Raw genomic sequence first — 25,621 nt, 5'->3', positions numbered from 1 at the left:
GCGATCACTGGTCCTTGGGGTAAGAAACACCTGGGCCTCTCCTACTTCTTGTTCAAACAAAAAATTTCTTTTATGAAATTAAAAAGTGTTCTTCGGCCCGGGCCCCGGGGAAATATCTCCGGTTGCCCCCACCCCTTGTCGGCCCTGCCTGCCACTGTTGGTAGGTAGGTACGTACGTATGTACGTGGGTGGGTGGGTATGTAGCTGGATTGTTTCACATTATGTCAGCATAGTACTAGCTATATAGCGCTAAAAGTTTCAATTTTAAATTATAAAATGAATAAAAAATTATAATATAAATATAAAATATTGCAAAGAATTGTTATATGGAATCTGGCCGTGATCGCTTCAGTCTGAATTAATTTTTCTCCGTGAAAATATTTATAGTGGCTACTGGAGTCTAAGAAAAATAGACGTTAGCCATGTAATCTTTGATTACTCTTTATTTATAGAGTCAGCATAACTTAAGTATTAAACTTCACTGAAACAAAAAAATGAAAAGATGCAACAAATAAGGTAGAAGTTAAAATTTTATTCAGCATAACTTAAGTATTAAACTTCACTGAAACAAAAACATGAAAAGATGCAACAAATAAGGTAGAAGTTAAAATTTTATATCAATGTTTTCATAATTAAAACAACTAAAAACAATTGTTGCACAGCAACCACAACAATAGCACCTGTCACTATTTCAAGTTCTGCTGTTACTACACAACAAATGATGGCGATGATTTTTTTTTTTTACGTAACAATGAAATAAATAATTTCTTAAAACTGCTGTAGAGGCAGTGCCGGATTACCAAATAAGCAGAGTAAGCACCGGTCTAGGGGCCCCGCGACAACGGATCAAAATAATATTGATAAAACGTATTAGGAGATAATTTGAGAAGGAGCCCCAATATTTCGACTGCCTGAGGGCCTAAGGGCCTCCACAGGGTATAATCCGGCACTGTCTTGAGGCATTATTCAACATGACTCTTAACAAACGTAAGAAATGAAACGCGCCCAATAAGTATGGTTTATGGCATATAAACATATGTGTGTGCAAACATAAACCGTACAAAAATTCGAAATTTTCTCAAATATACACTATTTGAGTTAGAACTATAAAACATTATCTTTCAGAAAATCTGCGTTGTACAGATTTAACACAAAATATTAGGTAATATTTACACAATGCATGTAGAAAAGATATTTCCATTAAATCACACTCTGAAATATCTACTCCGATATGAATCAAAGCAAATTTTATCATCTTATTGTAGTACTAATTTCATAGACAGAATATAAATTCAATATGGTATACCCTTTCCAAATAAATACACATATATACTCTTGTACATTATTAAAAGTTTTGTTTTTAATCTCACGCAAGTAATGCTAAAATAATTTATTTTTACTCTGATTATTTATTTAGCCCAAGCTGACACAGAATATATAAACATTTCCAACAGTGCGATTTTTTGTGTCCTTTTTATTTTTAATCTATGTTGACTCTTTTGACCTTTATTTACATGCAAGTGAAATAAAAAAGGAATATGGTTCCTCAAGATTACATTATGCTTTGTCCCTTCTTTAGAATATTCATTATAGACCTAGTCAATTTGAAAAATGGGTATTGCAGAACGTGCGTCATACGCATACAGTATGACAGATTTATATTGATGACATAAACCATGCACGTAGCATGCACACTGATATACCTATTTATTGGGTGGACTATGCCATTGTTACTAGTGCAAAGCCCGACCATACGGCCCGATCAATTTGACCGAGATGCAATAATGCATTCAGAAAGCTGTAGATACTTCATCTGACACGTACAGCAAATGAACAAATACATCGTTAGAAATCTTAATTTCTTTAAATAAATGTTCATTAACTTCATTTCCACCCAAGTAATACGAGACAGCGTACCATCATTTATAAACAAACGCATGTGCTTATGAAAACAAATATTTACAAGTTGAGAAAGTCTTTCGATACTTTACGGTTTCCACATTTTTAGAACATTCAAAGATTTAGTTAGTTGCTTGAATCCATTCTGTACTTTCTTAATTGTCTTTCTTGTTCTCCTTTGGTTCTTTCATGTACCTCTCATAACATGAATGTCTAGCAATTATATCCATTGCTCACTCTGACTGAATAACCATATGGATTGGTAGCGGAACGCAATAATTTCCTTTAAAAAAGAGCGGAGCAAACGGATACATTTAAGATCCGAAGAACTACTTTATAAAACAATTAAATCTTAGCAACGATGTTGTATTTGTCTAATAGCATCAGAAGTTCAAAACTCTACATCTGCATGTGAATGATCCAAGAGAAAATATCCTTTCGGTGTTGTCGTTGTTGTTGTTGTTGTCGGGTTTAACGCCATTATTCAGCACACGATAGGCTATACATGGCGGCCAGTATTAATGCTGGAGGAAGAACCCGGGAAATTCCCGGAAATAACCACCGACCCTCGAGAAGCTACTGGCAAGCTTTCTCACATACCCACATTGGCTGAATCCGAGACTCGAACCCACGACAAAAATAGCAAATGAATATTGCATGAAATCATAGAATGAATATAATTCTAAAAACATAGATGACCCATTATATTGCAAATCATTCTAGTACAACCATACGAGACCAATAGGAAATGCTGAATAATTAATAAAGACACAAGCATAAATATATGGCACTAATCATAGGAGTCAACTTCACACATCATGGGAGTCAACATTATTTACATCAAGGGGGTAAACATTATGTACAGAAGGGGGTAAACATTATGTACACAAGGGAGTAAACATTATGTACAGAAAGGGGTAAACATTATGTACAGAACAGGGTGAACATTATGTGCAGAAGGGGGTAAACATTATGTACAGAAGGAGGTAAACGTGATGTACAGAAGGGGAGTCAATACTATACGCATCATGACGTTATGGCCATTATTGTGCCTTTACAAAATCTTTATTCCCATCCATGTCGTCATATATTTAAAGATGCCAAAAAACAACTCGAGTTCAACCAATATCCCAACAGAAAAGCGATTGTCAGAATTCGAGATAGAAAGTAACAATCAAACTAAAACAAGAAATGAAACTTGTATTATTGAGGACATATGCACCAAAACCAGTGTAATTTCAGAAATAACATAAAACTCGGAGTTTTAATTATTTACACGTGATAGATTTAAAGCTTGCTTTTAAACTGATGGAAAACTGATCAACTACTGAGTTCATCTTGCTTACTACCTTACATGCCATACAAATGTGATAACACTCCATGCCATATAAATGTGATAATCCTCCATCCATATAAATGTAATAATTCTCAGATTTTGAGAAGTGGACTAGAGGAAATATATTGCAACAAATAAAGCATAAAAATCCCCAAAGCAAATCCCATGTAATTCTGTCATTTATTTCAACCTATTATAATTATTTCACCAAAGCCCAACCACAAAGATGCATAACTGTCCAAACCTAAAATCCGCCCTCCTATCATATCCTAAGAATAAACACCTCTAACCTAAACTCCGCCTACTATCATATCCAAAGACTAGACACCTCTAACACATAATCCAACATCCTGTCATATCGAAAGACTAGACACCTCAAAACCTAAACTCCGACCTCCTGTCATATCCAAAGACTAGACACATCTAACCCAAACTCCGCCCTCCTATCATATCCGAAGACTAGACACCTCTAACCTAAACTCTGCCTCCTACCATATCCAAAGACTAGACACCTCGAACACATAATCAAACCTCCTATCATATCGAAAGACTAGACACCTAAAACCCCAAACTCCGCCCTCCTGTCATATCCAAAAGCTAGATACCTCCTACCTAAGCGATAAAGGAGTTAAACAATACAAAGTACTCGCTTGCTTACTAAAGAAGGATGACCGTAACATCATTGGCTTACAATGGCTTAGGGTAGTCACATACTGAAAGCATGCAACTTATCTATAAAATATGTATCCGAAGAAATGAATTCAATGATAGATGATAAATTGAAATGAATTAGTATTATTTTTGTCTATTTATCGCACTGGCGTTCGTATTTGTGAAGAATTCGTTATATAAATTTAGTTCTTTTCTTTTACAAAGTTTAAATTGAATCCTTTTATATTGGCTCCCTCTCTCATAAATACGAGTGCGTTCGTATGAAAATGGAATTCGTATCGTATGAAAATGGAATTCGTATGAAAATGAGATTACACCTCAACAACATTATTTAAGGGCACTAATTCCGAGTTAGTTCCCTGTTCGGTTTCTTCTATTGGATCTATCGTCACTTTCTGTTGGAACACATTTTTATTCTTCCTGAAGCACTTCTTGTATGCAATAATAACAAATAATGCTACGACCGAAAGAAAACATAATGCAGCTATTATAATTATTATGAAGATGCCCAAACTAATCCCAAAAAACACATTTGTTGTTGTTGTTGTTGTTGTTGTTGTTACTGCTGCTGTTGTTGTTACATTAGCAGTAGTAGTAGACGGAGAAGATGTTGACTTGCTGTAATCTGAAAAGGATACAAAAATAATATCATACTTCGGTTTTTATTATATTTTCAGTTTCCAATGTAGCTTCATTATGTTGTGAAGGAATTGCACATGATTTGTCAGTGACCCTTTATTGTCCAGTATCACGTGCATTGCATGATTTGACAGTTATCCTGTACAGTCCAATATTGCATGATATGTCAGTTATCCTGCATTGTCCAGTATCACGTGTATTGCATGATTTGTCAGCGAAGCTGATTTGTCCAGTATCACGTGCCTTTTCCCTATTTTAATAGCTGCTAAGGCTAGTGTATTTTTGACTAATTTGGGCTGATTTTTTTTTAGCGCAAGGGAGCAGTCATTATAGTTAGCAGTGTGCATAGATCATATACAATTTCCACAAGTACAGTATCCAAAGAAATGTCAGCCACATTACATCAAAGTAGCATAGAGGTATGCAGACATTCTCTCCACTGTGCACGTTTGAAGTGCAAACAACTTCACCTTACATGCTTCTCTCTCTCTCTCTCTCTCTCTCTCTCTCTCTCTCTCTCTCTCTCAAAAGTACATAATAACTGGTGAGTGAACCTGTATTGTCCAGCATCACATGTATTATATGATTTGTCAGTGACCCTATATTGTCCAGTATCACGTGTATTGCATGATTAGTCAGTGACCCTGTATTGTCCAGTATCACGTGTATTGCATGATTTGTCAGTGACCCTGTATTGTCCAGTATCACGTGTATTGCATGATTTGTCAGTGACCCTGTATTATCCAGTATCACGTGTATTGCATGATTTGTCAGTGACCCTGTATTGTCCAGTATCACGTGTATTGCATGATTTGTCAGTGACCCTGTATTGTCCAGTATCACGTGTATTGCATGATTTGTCAGTGACCCTGTATTGTCCAGTATCACGTGTATTGCATGATTTGTGACTGACCCTGTATTGTCCAGTATCACGTGTATTGCATGATTTGTCAGTGACCCTGTATTGTCCAGTATCACGTGTATTGCATGATTTGTCAGTGACCCTGTATTGTCCAGTATAACGTACTTAGGCGATACATCACATGCTGTTAGCCATGAATATTAGTGACATTTTTTTTTCTGCTTTTTCATATCTATCGAGTAAATGTGTCAGGATGAGTTTCATTACTTTGCGTTTCTGACGTCTGTAATTGCATTATCGTTGTTTTTACTATTTGGATATTACTGAATATAATTATTAATTTTATTTGGAAACCAATCACAACTTCGAAATACTTTTCATGTATGTATGTATGTATATATGTATGTATGTATGTATGTATGTATGTAAAATCTTTATTTACTTGGACACTCTCTAGAACAGTCCCCAACGGCACATACGACATGACAGGGATCACAGTTTTGTGTATTCGGATCAAAGTATTCATCACTTCGGCACTGACCTGAATTATAACAACAAATTATATATATCATTAGACAGGGTGAGTTCGTGCATGTATTACATTCCGAAATATGTTGTAGTATTCAACTGATAGAGTTTATGAAGGCATCTGCTTTCTTCCAATAGTTGTGCAATATTTGCCACAAGTTTCAGTAATTAAACTGCTGCTACTACTATCCACGGCCGACAAGAGGGGAGAGGCAACCGGGGATATATCCCCTGGGCCCGGGCCTGTAACAACACATTTTAATTTTATAAAAGAAAACTTTTGTTTGAACAAGAACTAGGAGAGGCCGGGTGTTCCTTACCCCAGGGCCCGTGATCGCTCTCTACGGCCCTGCTACTATCTCTTACAACACCGCCAGTGTAGCATGGCAAATTATAGTTATTGCTCTTAAACACCACCAACACTATCGTTACTACAGCAACTAACGCTAATATGGTTCTAATTTTATACTATAATACTTCTTGCATATAATAAATCAGATTTATATGCTGATTTCTCAAAGTAACTGTCACTATGTTACTACTTTGCTTCTTTTGCATCATTCAATACATCGTATCTTCATGTTCTTAAACTCTGGCTCGGCCATTTTTACAAGAACACACTTGCACTTACAGCACGATTATTCGTTCTCCGAAAATGTGAAATACCTTTTTCTTTCATAAATGGCAGCATCTGTTATCAGTTTCAAGATAATTTTATATAGTAACAATGCTATAAATAATGCTTTGCATGCAACATGTTAATTTCTGTTGGGGGGGGATGGTTTTTTTTATTTATTTTTTTTGGTTCAGTTGGGTTTTTTTTAAGGGTGGGTGGGTATTTCTTTGAGAGAAACGTAAATCCAAACGATTCAAGAGGTCATAACCAGTTTAGTACTGTCATGTATTTGTTCAAACGAAAACAGCATTTTCATGACACAACTAAAGACTAAAATTACTATTATAAATTTTGGATCTCTAAAGAAAGAATTAAGTTTTTGTGCTCTAGGTATTATTTGTGTGCATTTTAAAGCAATTATCTCTAAGGTCCTATTATGAGAAAGAACATCATGTTGTCTACATATAGGATATGTATAACACGTTTTCATTACCAAACATCATGCCTCCTAAATGTAAAGAGCTAAGATACTTAAAAATATACAAACAAGATGATAATACATTTCAGGGGCCCCGAGTGGCCGAGTGGTCTAAAGCGCTATCCGTTACGGATCACTGCCATCTCACCTGTGTCTACGTGGGTTTGAGTCTCGGATTCGGCTAATGTGAGTATGTGAGAAAGCTTGCCAGCAGCTTCTCGTGGGTTGGTGGTTCTTTCCAGGCTTTTCCCGGGTTCTTCCTCCACCATTAATACTGGCTGCCATGTATAGCCGCCTATCGTGTACTGAGAAATGGCGTTAAACCCAACAACAACAACAACAATACATTTCATTTGAGCTGATGCACATTACGCGAACGCATATCCTTTTACTATGTGCTCATTATTCCCAAACTTATCTATGTCATTTAAAATAGTTGGTATCCCGGATGTTATGCTACCTGCCTTTAACCCACCGTATCCCCTTTTTTTTTTACAGTCGGATAGCTCTTGTTTTAAACCAACGTTTAATATCTCTATAATTAACGCACAACAACTTGGTGAGGTATAATTACCCGTATCAGTCTCAATACTAATCCATGCCCTAAATATCAACTGCACAATAATTTTCTATCTATAATTATTATATATTCATAGGAGAGAAATCATGCGATAGACTAAGTCAAGAATTTTAAATAGGCAATTTATGAAACTGTCTCTGACTACCGTAGATCTATATACTATGGGAAGAACACTATATTAATCTGTACAAAGAATTCAACAGGTACTTACGTGCAAATGTCCCCAAACTGTTGATTGCGACGAACACTATTATTATGGACCCAAGTTGTTTTGGAGGAATACTTCTTAGTCTAGGGCTAAACATATTTATTTTAACTGAAAAATGAAAATATTATTTAATAAGAAGAAGACTGAGTATTTCATGGCTTCTGTGTGTTTTAACGTACAAACAGTTATGACAATGTATCATATTTGAATAACTATATTTGAATAAAAGTCATGATTTTATCACAGACAACATCCCTCGCACCAACAAATCACATGTCTATTTATCCCTTTACCAACCAATCACAGGTCTATTTATCCCTCTACCAACCAATCACAAGTCTTCATCTGAAGAGGACGTTTACTAAGTACTTATATTTTATGTCCCCGAATTTCAATAACATATAACAACCCTGATTGTTTACTTTTAGAGTAACGTTTTCAATACAAAGTAATAACAAATTAATTTCCCCCATTAAATGAGTTCTTTTTGAAATAATTTAAAATTTAGTGTGACTGAGAATTGTACACTTGAGTATCGCACCAAGGTGACGCTAGCTTAATGTTGAAAGATGGCAAGCATGTCGCGTGGAATAAGTTTCTCAGACGACTTCAACTATATTTAGTCAGAGATAATAACCCAAACGTTGCTTAAAATAACTCATTGAGATTCTTGAAATTCTATACATACATTGTAGGTACAAATGTTCTGCGTGCTCTTTCATGCCTGATCTTTCATAATCTTTGATATTTAGGCACCACAAAGGAATGACAATAACTGTATATGCCATACTAAATGTAATGAATTTAAAAGGTTAGCTTTCCGCGCTACTAAAATCCTTAAATCCACGAAACGTTATCAGCGCATGAATTTGAATAAAAGTTCGCATGTAAACAAGATTGCATCGTAGATACTGACGGCCTACTCTCTGTACTAGATACTCGATACAATATGTGTTTATCACGGCTTCTCTCACAAAAGGCGTATAATATCACAGGCCCTACAAATTATTGAGAAATATTCAGAAAAGTATTAGTACCCTCTGTGCTCGCCTGTAAGTCGAGTCAAATTGCAAAGAACATAGACCCTGATCTTTCGTCGCATAATGCACCAGTAGATCAGGGTCTATGTTGTTTGTTTAACTGATTATTCCTGAAAAACATTACACACACTCAGATCTGTCCGCGCAATATGTGACGGCTGATCTGGGTCTGTGCACCTTGCTGTTGGTCTTGACGTATAAACGAGTAATTACGGTAGGTTGTTTTATAAGTCAAAGCCTATCGAACACGTTTTCTACCCAAAATAATATGCAGGTAAAAGATGCTCAGAATCTGATACCTCATACCCGTGAAATTCAATGTTAAGTATAACTTACAATGGTGTGTTGGTCATTATGCAGTGTTTTCTACTGAACTAACCACTCCGGTGGCCTAGTGCTTAGAGCGTCCGCCTCGGATGCGGGAGGTCGTGGGTTCGATCCCCGGCCGGGTCATGACAGAGGACTTACAAAAATGGAACTAACAGCTGCGTCGCTTGGCGTTCAGTATTAAGAGGTTAGTGTTAGGACTAGTCGGCCTGGTGTCAGGATAATGTGACTGGGTGGGACATCATGCTACATGTCTGCGGCATGATGCCCCAATGCTAGACATCACTATAAACTGCCACATTGCAGACATCGTAGCGATATGACTGAAACATTGTTAAAGCTACGTTAAAAATCGAAATCACACCACATCACATTTTCTACTGAATTGAAGTTGGCAACACGGACATTATCTATTTTCTAACAAACATGCAACGATAATATATTTTGACATTACTTTTATGAGAATATCGAAACGTGATCAAAATATGGCAGTTAATAAAACACCATAAAATAGTTTAACATACATTCTAATCAGTCGGTTATAAGGTTCCACTTACCTTTAAAATAAAATGGCTAGATAAGATTAGAAGTCTGGCGGAAAGAAGCTGTTTCTAACCTTAATTGGATGAGAATTTGCGCCTACATCAGCCTGCAAAGTAAAGGCAGTAATAATACTTACACTTCTCTGGAATGATCTAGAAACCCAAACAGGCTCACAATAAGCAATACCATATAGGGGAAAGTGTTACGTAATATATGACGTAGGTAATGCATTCTAAATATAGACTTGTAATTTTCCCACATGTTACTAAAATATACCTGTCTACGACTTTTGCAAATTCTAACAATTCTAAAAAATATACGTGGGATTTCTGGCTTGATCTTTAATCACGTCCTGGTCAAGACATTACCATATCTGCAAACAGGAAAGACCTTTACCATTATAAACTTAGTCTCTGTCACTATATATTAGAACAAATAATAATACATCGAAACATTTAACTGGTACTGAAAACGCTGATTGGAGTAATAGGATTAGTTATTTTTCGTATAGACACAATGATTTGTGCATCATCAATCAAGTCTGTCAGTCGGATTTGAAGTTCTAAAAGCAAATGTCGCTGGTGGCGTCTAATCAGTTTGTACATGGTATACGAGCTTTACACACAGTGACAATGTTTGTTTTAAATCCCTACACGGTGCATTCTAAATATCTACATTCATTCTTCCTATCTACCGACTTTACAGTTTATTAAATTAACGAAAAGCAAAGTTAGGTAGACGCATTTACTTTTACCTGGCCAATTGTGTCATTACAATATCATACTATAGCTAGGTAAATCATATCTAAGGCCAAATAATTACAGACAGAAAATAGACCTCCTAATGAAATGTGACAGTGTATGATCTTATAGCATGTACTTTACATGAGTGAATCATTTTAACTATTGCGATACATTTCTAAGTCAATTTTATCATTACTTTACAATCTTAATACATAAAACATGCATATACAACATTCTGATATGTCTATCGTACCATCCGAAAGTGTAATCAGGATCATCCATCTCCACTTAATGAAAAAGCAACTTATTTTAAATTCGTGACGCATCAGTAATCTTGCGCACTGCACACATATTTCCAGTACGTGCTTATATGAACCCATGAATCTCAGTAATGCCTTAGTATTCCCTTTTTGTCACTTCGTAAATTAAAAATTGAGTATAGATATGACGGTTGACATAATGTTCACCGAGTATTACTACTTTCTTACTGGATGTATACACATGGTATTTTCTATCCATCAAACCTAATGGATTAATACTTGCATCAGATAAACAGTGAAAATAACATTTGAAAAAAAAATCTTTCTTTACTGCATTTTAGTTGCTGTTGTTGTTGTTGTTGTTGTAGGGTTTAACGCCATTTTTCAGCACACGATAGGCTAGACATGGTGGCCAGTATTAATGGTGTAGGAAGAACCTTGGAAAACCCCGGAAAGAACCACCGACCCACGAGAAGCTACTGGCAAGCTTTCTCACATAGCCACATTGGCTGAATCCGAGACTCGAACCGGCGCAAACAGAGGTGAGATGGATATATATATATATATATATATATATATATATATATATATATATATATATATATATATAGAGAGAGAGAGAGAGAGAGAGAGAGAGAGAGAGAGAGAGAGAGATTGTGGACTATTTCGGAAACTAATCAGCAAAAATCTTCTTAATTTGAAAGACTTGGATAGCAAATTCGCGGTAGTCTGCAATACAATTCCATAAAATCGTTCAAATGAGTACATCTAATGTGATCATTGACATTGTTGTTGTAGGGTTTAACGCCATTTTTCAGCACAAGATAGGCTATACATGACGGCCAGTATAAATGGTGGAGGAAGAACCCGGGAAATCCCCGGAAAGAACCACCGACCCACGAGAAGCTACTGGCAAGCTTTCTCGCATAACCACATTAGCCGAAGCCGAGACTCGAACTCACGCAGACAGAGGTGAGATGGCAGTGATCCGTAACGGTGAGCGCTTTAGACCACTCGGCCACTCGGGGCCCCTCTAATGAGGATCAAAGAGTACACGTAATCAGAACAAATTAGTACACGTAATCAAGGGGCCCCGAGTGGCCGAGTGGTCTAAAGCGCTCATCGTTCCGGATCACTGCCATCTCACCTCTGTCTGCGTGGGTTCGAGTCTCAGGCTCGGCTAATGTAGGTACGTGAGAAAGCTTGCTAACGTAGGTACGTGAGAAAGCTTGCCAGTAGCTTTTCGTGGGTCGGTGGTTCTTCCCGGGTTCTTCCTCCACCAGTTATACTGGCCGCCATGTATAGCCTATATTGTGCTGAAAATGGCGTTAAACCCTACAACAAGAACACAACACATAATCAGAACAAATGAGTACACGTAATCAGGACAAAATAATATACGTAAACAGGACAAAATATGATTTATTGATACCCATTTCAAGTACATATCCTTTAAAATAGAACAGCATAAGGTATTAATTCTGTAATAAAAAGGGTCTTATATTAAATAACTAGGTGTGTGACACGTTTCTCCAAATTGTAAATGGTGAGAGTTGCTACAGTACTGACTAATTTAGGCTAAATAAAACTACCAACAAACAACGAAAAACATGGCATGCTAAACCCAGGCTTCTGGAGATATGTTAAGCTAAGCAAACGTTTATAAGAAAATAAAATCGAATGAGATTGGTGTGTACGGTATGAAGGTGGTTGGGTTGCTTTCAATGGACTGCATAGACCTGCCTGCGATACTGATTTAGTGACATTTTGCAACCAAACGTAACAAATCTGAGTTAAAACACTTGTAATGGTTGCACTTTATCCCAAAATGTATTGATATAAATATTTATGATGAGCACATGCATTTACAAGAAGGACCAATTCATATAAACTGTTTTCCTCTTTCCATTCTTTGAAAAGACGATTGGAACATCGCTTGCCCATTTTCGTCAGGTCGTAAAATAAACCATGGATGTAGTTGATCGCCTTTAAAAACTATGTTCTGAACTACTTTCGTTCACGGTTCGAGTCTCGGATTCAGCCAATGTGGGTATGTGAGAAAGATTGTCAGTAGCTTCTCGTGGGTCGGTGGTTCTTTCCGGGGTTTTCCGGTTTCTTCCTCCACCTTTAATACTGGCCGCCATGTATAGCCTATCGTGTGCTGAAAAATGGCGTTAAACCCTTCAACAACAACAACTTTGTTTCACACTTGTCAACATGGCGGCGTAAACAGCCACAATAGGAATAACCTCTATCTTTGCCGTCGTAAAATATGTGGTGCTTAAGGCAAACCACCGAACTACCGAACACGTCGAATTAATGTATATTTTTGGCTTCTGATTTCGATCAGGTGATTGGAACAGGGAAAAACCAACAGAGATCTAATTTTAGACTAGCAACGAGGGCATACGGACTAAAGGATTCTGCAAGGATCTGTCTTAAAATATGTGGTGCATTCCGCTTAAGGCGAACCACCAAACACACCGAATTAATATGTATTTCTGGCTTCTGATTTTGATCAGGTGATTGGAACAGGAAAAAAAAACCCCACAGAGATCTAATTTTAGACTAGCAACGAGGGCATAGTGACTAAAGGATCCTGCAATGCCACACCTACACATGACAACAAAAACAGAACATGTACAGAGCGGGCCTACGTTCACGCTGCAAGACACATTTACTTGTAAACTGTCACGGAAGACAGGCACTGATAATTTATTTCAGAATGAATTATATGGCAAAGAATGCATCATACTTTTGAGATCGAGTTGGCAACTAAAATACAAGATTCTAGACACGTACAGGGGCGAATGTAGGTCACATAAAATTACTGCAGCTACAAGTGCACGAGATAAATGTTACCGTTACTTGGCTTTGCTTTGATAATTACTTTGACACCGAGTCGATTTCAACCTAACGCACAAACCATTTTCTTTTACAAAACATATTTATGATAGTACTTCATGACTAGTAGAACAAATGGAAGTAAAGAATGTTAGAAGTCATCAGTTATTAATAGACCACTTTAAACTAACATCCATGCGGTATTTAAATGTTTAGAGGACTCTCATTAGTTTGGTTCTTCTGTTTAAATATATGGAAGAATCTCTCACTGGATTGGTCTTTATTTGTAACTATTTTGTTTAGTAAACATCATTAGATTTGTTTGTTTCTAATAGGTTTATTTGATGTTTCGAAAATTTATTTGTAAATTTCACAAGAACGTTAATTTGTGCTACAAATGAACTTGCCTTAGTATAATATTGCTATATTGTTAAGAAATCTCGTACGTAACAACACTACATCAGTACAGTATTTATATACTACAGGTATATACTTCATACAGGAATTATCCTCTGCTAATTTATCTGCTCAAAACTATAAGCCTGGCAATTAAGCTCGGACAGTGCATAATACAAATCTGTATTGATGCTGGTAGTCGCACTTGTATACATTAATTCATGTAAATCAAAATGATAAAATACACAGAACTATGTAGAAAGGATTTTCATCCAACACAATTGCTACTATTTGAGAGACCTGTCATTTATTGGGGGGGGGGCCTGTCATTTATTGGGGGCGGGGGTGTCGGACCTTTGAGACTCTTTGTTACAATATTCTATCAGTACAATAGGTACTACGCATGAATATACTTCATACAGGAATTATATTTGCTGAATAATCAGTTCATAACTATAATCATATCAAATTTCAGCTTTATCATCTGTCCAGTGAATATTATACATCTTAGAAACTATAACAATGGCTGTCGACAGTTTTACAAAATATTCTCCGCTGATGACGATATACCCAAATTTCAAGAAAAATGTTACTATAATTTAAGTATTACAGAGTCGTGTGTTTGAAGAAGAATATTCAGAAACAAATATTCAAGACTTTGATGATTCCAGTTCCAATTAATTCCCAGGAATGTGGCAACTTATAGCATTCTATCCTAAACTGGTCTGGTATTGCTTTTTCATTTGTTTTTGAGGATGTAATTAAACTGCCTCTTTCAGGGATGCTTTGCTGTCTTAAATTATGAATAATTGTTCACGTATTTATGATGTTTATTTTTACTTTATGTGGACTAATGAAGGTCAGTTAGATATAATTTTGGAATAAATTTTATTCTATTAAAATGGTTTCTCTGCAAAATGAAACTTGAAGAAAGTTTACCTCTTTTCAAAACCTCTAAAACACAATATACGTCAAAAGGTTATCCTTTATGAAACAGAGAAATATGTAAATAACGAATGCCCGATGTGCTACGGAGAGGAATGGCTTCCATATATGTCAATAACGTTATGCCCATTACGTCCGTGATTCGTTTATGAACACGACTGACGTCCCATTATGACCTATACGTGTATTCTGAACGTTTCGTTTAATTAAGTTTAAAGGTAACACATTCAATGCAGTTGTTATAACTTCAAGTCCATGAAGGAAAAAACATGACAGAGACATAATGGAACATTTAAGCAATAGGGATAAACAGGACTAATTCTCTCTCTCTCTCTCTCTCTCTCTCAGGCTGCCATTATCATGTACATGTGTACAGTCGGAAGCCTCGGTGGCTCAATGGTTAGAAAGGTCGGTTTCAATACCGAAAGTGTGCGGGTTCGAATCCTACCATCGGACCCGCTTGGGTCAGCTACCGTGGCGTGTCCTTGGGCAATGCACTTTATTTCAATCACCTCGGCACTAAATAACCTATTTTGGTACTGGGTTGTAAAACATTAGAGAAACCCAAAGTACCCGTGAACGGTGCCCGGATAAATGGTGTCGAACGTCACACAATCTTTTCCTATAACCGTCATTCTAGGATGCTCTTATACAGTGCATGTGCACAGTAATTATTATGTTATTCACGACACAAGCTATTCAAAACAAAAAAAAAAAATGTCTTCGAAGACTTAAATGCGTTATTCTGTTATGGTGTTCTTGAAAGAAAAAAATAAGAAAAAAAAATAGGAGATCGAATTGATCTGTTACTCTTGGCCGTGTGCTAAACTTATATTGGTTGATGAGCGGCAGTGAGAAGTTAAAAAGTTACTATATCGTCTAAACACTTCATATCGTCACAAAGGGATACGTCTAATTGATTTCTAGCAGATATCCAAGCCATGACAACTCTCCAATGAAACGTAAACATGCTACTTACTGCGGGGGCACTTTCTGAACAACGCAGTTTGAAGTAGGAAAAATATAAATATTCACTGGGACATTTCCAAAGTGAGTGATTACCCTCAGAATGTTAACCGTGTATTATTGATGTGAATGTGTATTGGAATTATATGAGGAAACTAAATACTAGATTGTAGTGGGAAATCAAGGAAATTATTGATGCTTGAATTACGAACTACTGGCTGTCATTCCAAGGTTACACATAGTCTGTTATTTACACACAGTAAAGTTTGGTTTCTCGAGGTGGACAACGATAATAGCTTGTCAAGCAGATTTTAAGAATAATGATTTAAATTTTAGAAATGCAAAAATAACGTTTTTATCAACACATTATAGAACCTCTACTTTATATAATGAAAAATTAACATTTATTTTCGTGTCTTATATGCCCGCACAGTACGTAGGTACTTAGGTGGGTGGGTGGTTGTTACGGTGGGTGGGTGGATTGTTTTGCAATATGTCAACACAGTGCTGGCTTTATTGTGCCATTTAAAAGTTTCCATTTTAAATAATGAAATGAATACAAATTCTAATGTAAATATAAAATGTTGCAACGAATTTATATACAGAATGGGGCCATGTTCACTTTAGCCTGAATTTATATCCTGCATGATGATATTTACAGTGGCTTCTGGAGACTAGGAAAGGTAGAAGTGAGCTATGCAATCTTCTATTAATCTTTGGTTATATCCAGAATTACTTAAATATTAAAACAAAATTGAATAAGGTGTACGTTACCATTGTATATCAATGTTTTCATCATTACTACACAACAAATGATGGCGGCCATGATGGGCTTTATTGTAACAAGGAAGAAATGGTTTATTGCATCTACCAGTATTTCCCTTTACCTTCATTTGCACTTCAGAGACCCCTAAATTTTTAATTTGACCCCCAGTTTTGATATCAAAGTTTGTTTTTAACTCCATCTGACCCCCATTTTTAACATCAAGGTGATTTTTGACTCTCAGTCATGCACCCCAAAGGGATACACTGAACTACCTTTGATGCATTTCAGCACGATTTTTAACAAATATATCACCAAATGAAGTGCAGAAAATAGACCTGATTTATGGTATATAATCTTAACTTGGAAATGCCCAAAATATAAAATATAAGAATTGGAACTATAAAACAGTATCCATCAGAAAATCGGTGTTTTACATATTGAACACAAAATAGTACCTAGTATTTGCAATCTAACAATCGAGAGACGGTCTGGTCCCCCTTTACTTGTAAAGCATAATTTTGTAAGATATGTTCGTTATCCTCTTTTAAACTAATACAATAGATCTCCACTTTTCCAACCATCTTCCCGAATCAACATATTTAGAATGCAATATTACAAACAATCTTGATGGAACCACCGTCTCCGACTGGAAACCGTTTGACTGATTGCGATCTTTTGTTCTTAAAACTAAAATACAAACCGAATCGATAAAAACATCAAATTTCCGTAAAAAGTCACTAAACTTACCCTGTGTGTGATTTTTTTTGGTAGATCACAGCAAAACCGACCACCACGTACGAGAGAAATAGACACAGAAGTGGCCTAATGTCAATTGGTTCAGTATTTATGACGATGTCAACCTGCAGTGAAAAATCAGCGATAATGCTGTGATACGAAGCCTTCTCTGGAATAAGTCACAGAATCACAGGCCAATAATAGATACCATATAGGAAAAGTGTTAAATAAATAGTAATGAACTATTTTTAGACCTATAAAGAACCCACTTGTTACTAAAATGGTCATTCCGTGATTTTCGCATATTCTAAAAATAGATAAATATATGCAAATGAGATTTCATGTGTAAACTTTAATAATGTGCAAGTCAAGATATTCCCTCGTAAGCAACAAGTAGCAAAAATATTTATTATTACAAATGTAGTAGTTCACATTATCCTGACACCAGGCCGACCAGTCCTAACAATAACATCTTAATGCTGAGCGCGTAGCGAGGCAGCTGTTAGTATCATTTTTATAAGTCTTTGGTATGACTCGGCCGGGGTTCGAAACCGCCACCTTCCACATCCGAGGTGTAAATCACAATGAACCAGAGGAAAATGACATATAACGGATACACACAACTGGCTGAGGTGGTATTCACTGCGTCAATAGAAAACTACGTTAGTAACATGTAACTAAGCAGCATAGGAACTGCACACGAAACCCCTGCAAACTGTATGCGAAGAGGGAATTCACATAAAATATTGCTTTACTTTCATAAAATGTATCTAAATATAAATAAATCACAATGAACCAGATGGAACGAAGATACAGAGACCGCTTGGTGTACCCTTACTCTATAAAATATATCACTTGTTAAAAGTTCGATATCTACAAATTGTAAATCATGAGTGAATTTTATATACTCGAATATAAGCATTTGACAGTTTTTAAATTGTAAATCTCAAACATTTAAAATATTATTTCTTTGGTATTTAATACAAATGGTTGTGTCCATGCCAAATAAACAGCTAATAACGTGGATTCTCCACAACAACAACAAGAGCAGCAACAACAACAACAACAATATTAATAGTAATAATAACCACAACGTGTTTCATGCGTGTTAACTGATACATTGGCAGCGCTACAGTGTTATGATCTCCATGATAGTTTTAAGATATCAGTCGGCCTCAGATAGTAACCTAATCTCACCTTATTCCTTGTGCCGATAAATCAAGCAACACCTACGTTGTAATTTTTCCAAGGTTATTGTTTGAGAACTATTTTTAAAAAAATATATATATATATATACTTTTTTTTTTTTTAACAACACCTTATGAAAATCGGGTAAAGATATACAGAATTGTGTGTCCAAGAATAACTTAAAAGTTGAATAGACCCTTATTCGGAAAAAGTTTAAAAAAAGAGCAGATTATGAAAGAAGTTTGACTTAGATATTGACTTGATACTTTGCTCGTATATGAAATGAACAATGCATCTTTCAATGTAACTAATTTGTACAAAAGATTCCCAGTAAGACGATTAAGTTAGGGGCATCTTAATTATTGTATAACTTCTCTCTTAATTGCATTAATAATCAGTGTTGTGAAATTCTTATTAATGTTATTTTATTGAGGAAAATACTTACCAATGTCATCGCATGAATGGATTTAAGTGGTCAATTCTTTGTTCCTGGTAGCTAGATGAAACCATGCTAAAGAATGGGTGATAGTTCTTATTCCATTAGGTGAAAGGAAGAAAAAGTAATGACGAAATTAGAGATTTGTAGGCTGAACCTTACTTTTAACTCGAATATGATACAAATGAATGTAATCCCTCGCAAAAAGAGTCGTATTGTAGGTTCCTATAATATCTTGGGTTCTATGGTACCGTAGTATTCGGATTTGTCGGCGTTTTTTCTGCATAGCACCACCTATCGTGCACTTATCTTATCTCATATACATAAGATGATCATAAGTTAGTAGTTCTGCATCACCAGTTGATTTCGGGTTAGAAGATGGGATTGCTGACGAGTACATTATTTTGAGAATACACCCGTGAATATCACGCAATCCAAATCAGCACCATACCATGTTTTCAAATATAATCTATATCTTCTTAAAATTGCTATCACTGCAATAAATCGATTAAGGGGCCATCCATTTAGTACATAAGCAAAAATCTGGCAAAGCTTGACCCCTCCCCTCCTTGTACACATGCGTACTTTTTTTTACACCCCCACCCCCACTTGCGTACGTACGCTTGACGCACCCCCTCCCCCCATTCTATAGAACGGCCTGTATTTAATCCACGCAGAAACCATAAAGGATTAGTAATATTAACGTGTTTAATAAAACAGATAGTCCACCGACGTTGAATGTCTGGCTGCATCAAAGAAATGAGCTGCGTAATTTTAAACAGTTTGTCTTGTGTCCGCTAAAATTCAAAAGCCGACTGAACCCAGTCGAACAGGTTACGTATTAGACAAATTATTATCTAGGATTCACCCCCCCCCCCTTTTTTTTTTCTCTGCGTACTTGCATTCTCAGTGGACACCCCCTCCACCATACGCAAGCGTATGCATTTCTGTTACCCTGTCCCCCCTCCATGCGTACGTACTAAATGGACGGCCCCTAACCAGTTTGTCGTCTGATAATATCCATTGATGTCATGCAAGAATTAGATAACATGACTACCGTATTTGTCAAGAACCAATCAACATGGCGTCTGTTTATCGATCGTTTCCCGCATTGATCTGATTTAAACTGGAAATTAAATGCATTTGCACGGTAACATTTATACTGCTTGACAAACCGTCATTACGTGGAGGTGGTGTTCGAAGAGCTCTATCTGCTGTGGTGCGTTATATTTCGCTTCTAACATTGCATCCAAGATCTGATGTCAACGAGAAGCAAAAATACGAATATATTCAATTTACAAAGCAGTTGATGTAACTACGTGATAATAATAATAATAATAATAATAATAATAATATAGCTGATGTCACTAGCGCGTATGTCCTAGTGATGTAACAATTTTACATGGAAGAAGGCAAACATCCAGTGCCTGATTACCAAATAGACAGATTAGACACCGACCTAGGGGCCCCGCGACAACGGTTCAAAATATTATTGATAAAACGTATTAGAAGATAATTTGCGAGGGGGGCCCCAAGATTTTGGCTGCCTAAGGGTCTAAAGGCCTCCACAGGGTTTAATCCTGCACGGCAAACATCCATGGAGACGAGAGTTACAGTAGTGGTTGGATTGATTTTAGGAGTTATATTGTGCATGTCTGTAGTGACTTATCTTTAACAGACAGTTGTTGCGCAAAAAGGCGAAGATCACAGTCAATGAAATGTCATATTTATTCTATGAAGTGATGGTTACAAGATGTGATAGGTATACTGGGGTTACCTTGCTTGAGCATTTTAGGTGCCTGCTTTATGAAGATTCTTAATTGCGTGACTAAAATTGCTGCATGTTTATTTTTTCTAATAGATCTTCATACACTTTTCTACAGAACCTTTCATCTAACATTTACATGTGGGCCAATGCGATGTAACAGTTTTATTTATTATGTTAACGCATGATCCCTTGTCATTTGTTTTGATAACGATATCATCCTCTCGGGAAAAGTTTTAAAATACCCTTTCTTGTTTGGTCATATTGCTTTTAGTATGTCTTTGCGTGTAGGATGCGCTGTCGCATGCACTGCGTCTTTGGGCAAGGTACTTAGAACTCATTATCTCAGAATTAAATGGTCAATAATACGCTTAAAGTATTATTAAAACCATCAAAAACAAAAACAAATCATGTTTTTTATGAATGACGGTCGTTTGATTCTCATGCAGATCCATGTAGTTTATAGCGTTAGCAATCAAAGCCGTTTGAGTTATGAGTTATGCTGCTTGCATTGACTCTACCGTCTCTTCTGCTTCATTAGTACTAATTCCAAGCACAACGTTTAGTATCTAGATCATTTGTAGGAATACCGTATAAGGCGTTTAGCACTAATTCCTAGCATAATGTTTAGCATATCACTGTATGAATACTGTACAAGCGGTAAGCACCAATTCCTAGTACAATGTTAAGTATCTGAATGTACGAATACCGTACAGGCGTTAAGAACTATTCCTAGCACAACGTTAAGTATCTCACTGTATGAATACCGTACAGGCGTTAAGCACTTATTCCCAGCACAACGTTAAGTATCTCACTGTATGAATACCGTACAGGCGTTAAGCACTAATTCCTAGCACAATGTTTAGTATCTCACTGTTTGAATACCGTACAGCAACAAAGTTAGGTGCACTTGACTCATATTAATTTAAGAAATACAGTCCTAACCATCTAATGCACAATATATTCATATCGCTGATTGTTATATAGTCACAAAAAAGAAGACATTCATACGATATACTTATGTCTTTTATTGGCCAACTGCCAACACTTTTGAATGCTACATTATATGCACATATTCTGTGATGTAAGACTTATTAATTTCAGAAGAGATCCTAACTTGTGTGCAAAGCTTTCCAAGAGTTCGCAGCCATTACGTTTATGAATGATACAAGCTGTCTTGCAGGAGCGGACCAAATGTTATGGCTTAGAGAGGCATAGTAGTAGGCAAAGGGAATGTTGGAAGGAATTCATTGTGGTTGACAAACTCATTTATTTTATGCAGTTCCAGGACATAATTATAAATATCAAACTTGGAAAAAACCTTACTTTATGAGACTTACCGGTTATTCTGCCCTCGGGTTTTGGTGGAGAGGGATTTTCTTCCCCCCACCACCACCACATCAGCTCCTGTTCTGTCATAAACGAAACATGTTCATCTTAATTTTAATATTTCAAATTATGTAAGAAAAAAGTCTGTTTACTGCTAGGTTTTGATACGGCCATCTGTGTAGTAATATATAAGTTTACATCTGTCAGGAGATATCCTCTCTGAATGGTTACGTTAAGGCAAAGTACATGACGTCTTCCTCTATACCAGCCAATCAGAAGTTGATATTTCTTCATATGAATGGTTGACTCACTTAATAACTTTCCCTGATAAGTCCACTAACGTCAGTGACAGATACAATGCTAAAACAAAGCTAGGTTTGCTTTTTGAGCATTTTGTGCCATAAAAGCCATTAAGTGTGTGTGTGTGTGTGTGTGTGTGTGTGTATGTGTGTGTGTGTGTGTGTGTGTGTGTGATTTGGATTTTTAACGTAGCTTTTAACAATTTTTCAGTCATATCGCTACGATGTCTGCAGTGTGGCAGTTTATAGTGATGTTTAGCACTGGGGCATCATGCCTCAGACATCCGAGGCGGACGCTCTAACCACTACGCCACCGGAGCCATTAAGAGTGTATCGACTCAGTTATATGTCCCTCTGTGTAGGCATTATTTTAGAAACTGTCTAGGCTGTTAATTTTTTATGATCTGGGTAAATCAAGTTTCTTCACGCGCTAAGAACAGGTCTTTATCCCGTATGATATAACTATGACTTCGATTAATACTGCGATCGATGGTTGAATTCTTAACTGTGATAAACTCAAGAGAAACTATCGCAAGTACCAAATTGTAACTCATCTAACGCACTCTTTGACTGGTTAAACGTCAAAAATATGTGTCAGATAAACTTACGATAATTTGTCTACAATTCTAAAATTATTGTATTATGATGGGTATCACCGTTTCGATAATGAGTCCGGCACGCTAAACTTGAGCCACCACGGATCTCTGTTCCTTTGAAATCTTATGAGAAAATATGCATCTCTCTTCGATGAAATAAGATATATGCATATTGCAGCGGCTGCTTGTAAAAGCTGATAAGGGAAAACCTAAGTATGTGAACAATTTATGTGATTGTTTGCTTATTTCTCAAGTGAATATGGGTAGAAACTATGGACTGTCAAGCCACTCTCAAGGAAAACTCCTTTCCATGTTAAAATGTTTCTTTTATAAATGAGGTTACTGTTTATATTTTATAATCGGGCTGTTTTTAAACCTTTCCAGGAGAATTGTGTGGCAAAAGGAAGCTACATAATGGAATGTATCTGCATGTCACAATTCCAAAGATTCGGCCATTTTAGCACGTAAATAAAATTAGATGAAGCTACTAACGAGCGGAATATACTGGGTCCTTTTAAACTCTTGAGTTATTTGGCTGACGTGAAAGACGATAAACAATAATGTACGTTAAGGTATCTCGGGGATGATATTTAATGTCTGAAAATTTACAAGAAAAAAAAAATTGACCACAACTGATGTCACCGTGGGGAGAGAATGACACCTACATAAGTTGTTCAAAACAAAAAGAAAACATAAACAACATCAATGCTACTATTACTACATAACATAAAGATGGATGGGAAGGTAAAGAATCCTCAAAAATCTAGATGTAATCGTGTGATGTATCCTGATAATTTGACTAAAACATATTTTAACATTGGGCTTATATTATGTTTAATCCATTTAAATGCCATAAATTGACGTGCAATTAATAAAATATCTATTTCTATTTGTTAGTGATATATCTACGGTCCATTTGAACCCCTTGTGAATCAAGAACATTGCTTTTATAAATATCCGTATTATTTCTCCACTTAAATCCCCACGAAAGCCAGAAAAAGTTTTACATATATAATTACAATTACATTCAATTCTTCTTTGTACAAATTATGACAAAACAAGCTAACATGCGTAATTGCAAAATTTTCTCATTGGTTATTACTCAGGAAATTTTCAAAGACCGGCGAACGATTTCATATAACCAACAAGGAACGTGGCGTGAAGCTGTCACATGATTTGTAATCGTGACCTCATCTAAATTTAGACGGGCAATACCCATATGTTACTAAATATATGTTACGGAGATTACTTAGTTTCTATAAATAGATGGCAGCGCTTATTCTAGTTTTGTGCCGTGACTGCTCTGCACTCCGTTGCTTCTTCGGTATGAAGGTCAGGCAGTGGTCTCGGCCGTAGTGTGGTTGCGAAATGTACATGGAGAGTAAACCCGTATTTTGATCACGTTGGCTTACAACGTTAACTTTGCGTGTATACGAGTGTTCAAATATGTGTCCTGTTTAGGGACATGACGCACTACGATTTGTTCTTCATGTTAATATTCTTCAAATTCTGCGCTAAGCCCTCATAGAATGTTTTATCGCATCATTTTCATTACGATGCATGGGCATGTAGGGGTGGGGGTAACAATACCACTTAATTCAAACCTGTACTTAACTATAATTAAAGTCAGACAGGTCATATAGTTGTTCAAATGCGATTATATCATTCATGGGTGCAATTTTTTCGATTTTGATTGTTCGTACCTTTAAATGTCGATTATTTTCTTTATATAGATTCTCACACATCCATATTCCATTGGAAGGTCATTATTTACATGCCCCGATAAGTGCATACGGCAAAATCAAAGTTAAAGTACATGGACATTTTTGGATGAGATCAAACTAAAACTCTAAGTTTGATCCAGTACAATCCGGACTGAGTATCCCGTTGTGATGTTATAATGAATCTGCACCCTGATAAACAAATTCGCTCTACCCTATGTTGTCACCATAAGACTAGACGTGCACTTTTTCTTTTGATCCAGTTTTGTATAGTTCATATCGATCGATGATTTTCGTTGGAAGATTCTTGATAACAGATAAGGTGCAGACCATTCAATAATCAGGACTGAATAGACTCTGGTCAAGAAAAATTAGTCTCATATTTTAAAACTAAAATTTATATTGAATTTAAGATGTGTTAAGTGCGCACACATGACCTGTATGATTTTTATATAAGCGTGGCTTAATCTATGTATTCTATTATTTTATTTGCAAAGTTTGATAGTTCAAAGTAGGTTCAGGCCTGGATACGTCCATGATTCATTAATCAGTATCAACTTTTCGATAAACATGAACAAGTCAAGGAATATTTTGACAGAATGCATGATTAATATATTTTAATATCACGGAGAGTAAGTTTGACATTATAAATTATATAAGTATAATACACGTTAAAGGAACATATTAAATTCGATAAGTAGAATGCATGTTAAAACGAGGTTTAAAGTTTTTAAGTAGAATTCATGCATGTTACAGTAATAGGTTATATTCTGTAAGTAGAATGCATGTCAAAAGAACATAATACATTATATAAGTAGAAACATGTTAAAATGAAATTTTAAATTCTATACGCAGAATATATTTTACGATAACTATGGAACTGTTCATTTACATGTATAGCATA

At 36.1% G+C, this 25,621-nt stretch overlaps 2 long non-coding RNA genes across 4 annotated transcripts in view; one reads left to right on the top strand and one right to left on the bottom strand.

Annotated features, from left to right (window-relative positions):
• The window catches only part of LOC149782740 (uncharacterized), a 29,826-nt gene extending 22,024 nt beyond the window's left edge, over positions 1 to 7,802 (top strand). The window contains exons 3-4 of the long non-coding RNA XR_016414442.1: positions 4,858 to 4,965; positions 7,120 to 7,802. This is a non-coding gene — a long non-coding RNA (uncharacterized LOC149782740). The remainder of the gene's footprint in view (positions 1 to 4,857; positions 4,966 to 7,119) is intronic.
• On the bottom strand, positions 518 to 17,560 carry LOC149782739 (uncharacterized). 3 transcript variants are annotated; one of them, XR_016414439.1, is made up of 5 exons: positions 17,396 to 17,560; positions 9,743 to 9,834; positions 7,822 to 7,926; positions 5,851 to 5,949; positions 518 to 4,532 (listed from the first exon to the last, which is right to left on the bottom strand). It is a non-coding gene; the product is annotated as an uncharacterized LOC149782739 (long non-coding RNA). The 3 variants fall into 3 exon arrangements; XR_016414440.1 differs by lacking the exons at positions 9,743 to 9,834; positions 17,396 to 17,560 and adding an exon at positions 9,865 to 9,894; XR_016414438.1 differs by lacking the exon at positions 17,396 to 17,560 and having other exon boundaries at positions 9,743 to 9,881.
• Between the last annotated feature and the right edge of the window lie 8,061 nt (positions 17,561 to 25,621).

The sequence above is a fragment of the Sinohyriopsis cumingii genome, chromosome 15, assembly GCF_028554795.1.
Source record: "Sinohyriopsis cumingii isolate HCF-2022 chromosome 15, ASM2855479v2, whole genome shotgun sequence".
Lineage (NCBI taxonomy): Eukaryota > Metazoa > Mollusca > Bivalvia > Unionida > Unionidae > Sinohyriopsis > Sinohyriopsis cumingii.
Note: the sequence above shows the minus strand (reverse complement) of the source record. Positions and strands in the feature narration are given on the sequence as shown.